Source organism: Colletes latitarsis, unplaced genomic scaffold, assembly GCF_051014445.1.
Source record: "Colletes latitarsis isolate SP2378_abdomen unplaced genomic scaffold, iyColLati1 scaffold0018, whole genome shotgun sequence".
NCBI classification, from domain to species: domain Eukaryota; kingdom Metazoa; phylum Arthropoda; class Insecta; order Hymenoptera; family Colletidae; genus Colletes; species Colletes latitarsis.
This window is the reverse complement of record NW_027488369.1, coordinates 7,814,762-7,819,672: the sequence shown is the minus strand read 5'-3', so window position 1 is coordinate 7,819,672 and position 4,911 is coordinate 7,814,762.

The window sequence follows — 4,911 nt, the reverse complement described above, 5'->3', positions numbered from 1 at the left end:
CAAATCCCAGACCTATCCCAGACCTAACTTGCGTTATCCTCTATAATATTGATCGAAACCAGGTTTAATCGACTGTTTCAGTGTGGTACCACATTACTACGTGATCCAAACCAGACAAAATCCAGGATCAGTTCAACAAGTATGTGAAAAACGCGAAACTATGAGCCTGATGAGGGCAAATCCCAGACCTATCCCAGACCTAACTTGCGTTATCCTCTAAAATATTGATCGAAACCAGGTTTAATTGACCGTTTCAGGGTGGTACCACATTACTACGTGATCCAAACCAGAAAAAACCCAGGATCCGCTCAACAAGTATGTGAAGAATGCGAAAGTATGAGTCTGATGAGTGAAAATCCCAGACCTAACCTAGGCCTAACATGCGTTATCCTCTAAAATATTGATTGAAACCAGGTTTCATTGACTGTTTCAGTGTGGTACTACATTACTATGTGATCCAAACCAGAAAATAACCCAGGATCTGTTCAACGAGTATGTGAAGTGTGCGAAAGTATGAGTCTGAAGAGGTCAAATCCCAGACCTAACCTAGACCTAACATGCGTTATCCTCTAAAATATTGATCCAAACCAGGCTTAATCGACTGTTTCAGTGTGGTACCACATTACTACGTGATCCAAACCAGAAGTAACCCAGGATCAGTTCAACAAGTATGTGAAGAATGCGAAAGTATGAGTCTGATGAGGGAAAATCCCAGGGCTAACCTAGACCTCACATGCGTTATCCTCTAAAATATTGATCGAAACCAGGTTTAATCGACTGTTTCAGTGTGGTATCACGCTACTACGTGACCCAAACCAGAAAAAACCCATGATCTGTTCAACAAGTATGTGAAAAACGCGAAACTATGAGCCTGATGAGGGCAAATCCCAGACCTATCCCAGACCTAACTTGCGTTATCCTCTAAAATATTGATCGAAACCAGGTTTAATTGACCGTTTCAGGGTGGTACCACATTACTACGTGATCCAAACCAGAAAAAACCCAGGATCCGCTCAACAAGTATGTGAAGAATGCGAAAGTATGAGTCTGATGAGTGAAAATCCCAGACCTAACTTAGGCCTAACATGCGTTATCCTCTAAAATATTGATTGAAACCAGGTTTCATTGACTGTTTCAGTGTGGTACTACATTACTATGTGATCCAAACCAGAAAATAACCCAGGATCTGTTCAACGAGTATGTGAAGTGTGCGAAAGTATGAGTCTGATGAGGTCAAATCCCAGACCAATCCCAGACTTAACTTGCGTTATCCTCTAAAATATTGATCGAAACCAGGTTTAATCGACTGTTTCAGTGTGGTACCACATTACAACGTGATCCAAACCAGAAATAACCCAGGATCAGTTCAACAAGTATGTGAAGAATGCGAAAGTATGAGCCTGATGAGGGCAAATCCTAGACCTAACCCAGACCTAACATGCGTTATCCTCTAAAATATTTATCAAGACCAGGTTTAATTGATTGTTTCAGTGTGGTCCCACATTACTACGTGATCCAAACCAGAAAAAACCCAGGATCCGCTCAACAAGTATGTGAAGAATGCGAAAGTATGAGTCTGATGAGTGAAAATCCCAGACCTAACCTAGGCCTAACATGCGTTATCCTCTAAAATATTGATCGAAACCAGGTTTAATCGACTGTTTCAGCGTGGTACCACATTACTATGTGGTACAATCCAGAAACAGCCCAGGATCTAGCCATGAAGTATGAGAAATATGTGAAAGTATGAGCCTGATGAGTGAAAATCCTCGGCCTAACCTAGACCTAACTTGCGTTACCCTCAAAAATATTGATCCAAACCAGGTTTAATGGACTGTTTCAGTGTGGTACCACCTTACTACGTGATCCAAAGCAGAAAAAACCCTCGATCAGGTCAACATGTATGTTAAAACTGCGAAAGTATGACCCTGATGAGAGCAAATCCCAGGCCTAACCTAGACCTAACATGCGTTGTCCTCTAAAATATTGATGGAAACCAGGTTTAATTGACTGTTTCAGTGTTGTACTTCATTACTACGTGATGCCATCGAGAAAATGCCCAGGATCTAGCCGTCAAGTATGAGAAATATGCGAAAGAATGAGCCTGATGAGAGCAAATCCCAGACCTAACCTAGACCTAACATGAGTTATTCTCTAAAATATTCATCAAAACCAGGTTTAATTGACTGTTTCAGTGTGGTACCACATTACTACGTGATCCAATCCAGAAATTGCCCAGGATCCAACCATGAAGTATGAGAAATATGCGAAAGTATGAGCCTGATGAGGGCAAATCCTAGACCTAACCCAGACCTAACATGCGTTATCCTCTAAAATATTGATCGCAACCAAGTTTAATGGACTGTTTCAGTGTGGTACCACACTACTACGTGATCCAAACCAGAAAAAACCCCGGATCTGTTCAACAAGTATGAGAATAACGCGAAAGTATGAGTCTGATGAGGTCAAATCCCAGACCTATCCTAGACTTAACTTGCGTTATCCTCTAAAATATTGATCGAAACCAGGTTTAATCGACTGTTTCAGCGTGGTACCACTTTACTATGTGGTACAATCCAGAAACAGCCCAGGATCTAGCCATGAAGTATGAGAAATATGCGAAAGTATGAGCCTGATGAGTGAAAATCCTCGGCCTAACCTAGACCTAACATGCGTTATCCACAAAAATATTGATCCAAACCAGGTTTAATGGACTGTTTCAGTGTGGTACCACCTTACTACGTGATCCAAAGCAGAAAAAACCCTCGATCAGGTCAACATGTATGTTAAAACTGCGAAAGTATGACCATGATGAGAGCAAATCCCAGGCCTAACCTAGACCTAACATGCGTTGTCCTCTAAAATATTGATGGAAACCAGGTTTAATTGACTGTTTCAGTGTTGTACTTCATTACTACGTGATGCAATCCAGAAAAAGCCCAGCATCTAGCCATCAAGTATGAGAAATATGCGAAAGAATGAGCCTGATGAGAGCAAATCCCAGACCTAACCTAGACATAACATGAACTATTCTCTAAAATATTGATCGAAACCAGGTTTAATTGACTGTTTCAGTGTGGTCCCACATTACTGCGTGATCCAAACCAGAAAATAACCCGGGATCTGTCAGACGAGTATGTGAAGTGTGCGAAAGTATGAGCCTGATGAGAGCAAATCCCAGACCTAACCTAGACCTAACATGAATTATTCTCTAAAATATTGATCGAAACCAGGTTTAATTGACTGTTTCAGTGTGGTCCCACATTACTACGTGATCCAAACCAGAAAAAACCCAGGATCCGTTCAACAAGTATGTGAAGAATGCGAAAGTATGAGTCTGATGAGTGAAAATCCCAGGCCTAACCTAGACCTAACATGCGTTGTCCTCTAAAATATTGATGGAAACCAGGTTTAATTGACTGTTTCAGTGTTGTACTTCATTACTACGTGATGCAATCCAGAAAAAGCCCAGCATCTAGCCATCAAGTATGAGAAATATGCGAAAGAATGAGCCTGATGAGAGCAAATCCCAGACCTAACCTAGACATAACATGAACTATTCTCTAAAATATTGATCGAAACCAGGTTTAATTGACTGTTTCAGTGTGGTCCCACATTACTGCGTGATCCAAACCAGAAAATAACCCGGGATCTGTCAGACGAGTATGTGAAGTGTGCGAAAGTATGAGCCTGATGAGAGCAAATCCCAGACCTAACCTAGACCTAACATGAATTATTCTCTAAAATATTGATCGAAACCAGGTTTAATTGACTGTTTCAGTGTGGTCCCACATTACTACGTGATCCAAACCAGAAAAAACCCAGGATCCGTTCAACAAGTATGTGAAGAATGCGAAAGTATGAGTCTGATGAGTGAAAATCCCAGGCCTAACCTAGACCTAACTTGCGTTGTCCTCTAAAATATTGATGAAAACCAGGTTTCATTGATTGTTTCAGTGTGGTACTACATTACTACGTGATGCAATCCAGAAAAAACCCAGGATCTAGCCATCAAGTATGAGAAATATGCGAAAGAATGAGCCTGATGAGAGCAAATCCCAGACCTAACCTAGACCTAATATGCGTTATCCTCTAAGATATTGAGCGAAACCAGGTTTAATGGACTGTTTCAGTGTGGTCCCACATTACTACGTGATCCAAACCAGAAAAAACCCATGATCTGTTCAACAAGTATGTGAAAAACGCGAAAGTATGAGCCTGATGAGGGCAAATCCCAGACCTATCCCAGACGTAACTTGCGTTATCCTCTAAAATATTGATCGAAACCAGGTTTAATCGACTGTTTCAGTGTGGTACCACATTACTATGTGATCCAAATCAGAAAAACCCCAGGATCAGTTCAACAAGTATGTGAAGAATGCGAAAGTATGAGTCTGATGAGTGAAAATCCCAGGGCTAACCTAGACCTCACATGCGTTATCCTCTAAAATATTGATCGAAACCAGGTTTAATCGACTGTTTCAGTGTGGTATCACACTACTACGTGACCCAAACCAGAAAAAACCCATGATCTGTTCAACAAGTATGTGAAAAACGCGAAAGTATGAGCCTGATGAGGGCAAATCCCAGACCTATCCCAGACCTAACTTGCGTTATCCTCTAAAATATTGATCGAAACCAGGTTTAATTGACCGTTTCAGTGTGGTACCACATTACTACGTGATCCAAACCAGAAAAAACCCAGGATCCGTTCAACAAGTATGTGAAGAGTGCGAAAATATGAGTCTGATCAGTGAAAATCTCAGGCCGTACCTAGACCTAACTTGCGTTGTCCTCTAAAATATTGATGAAAACCAGGTTTCATTGACTGTTTCAGTGTGGTACTACATTACTACGTGATGCAATCCAGAAAAAACCCAGGATCTAGCCATCAAGTATGAGAAATATGCG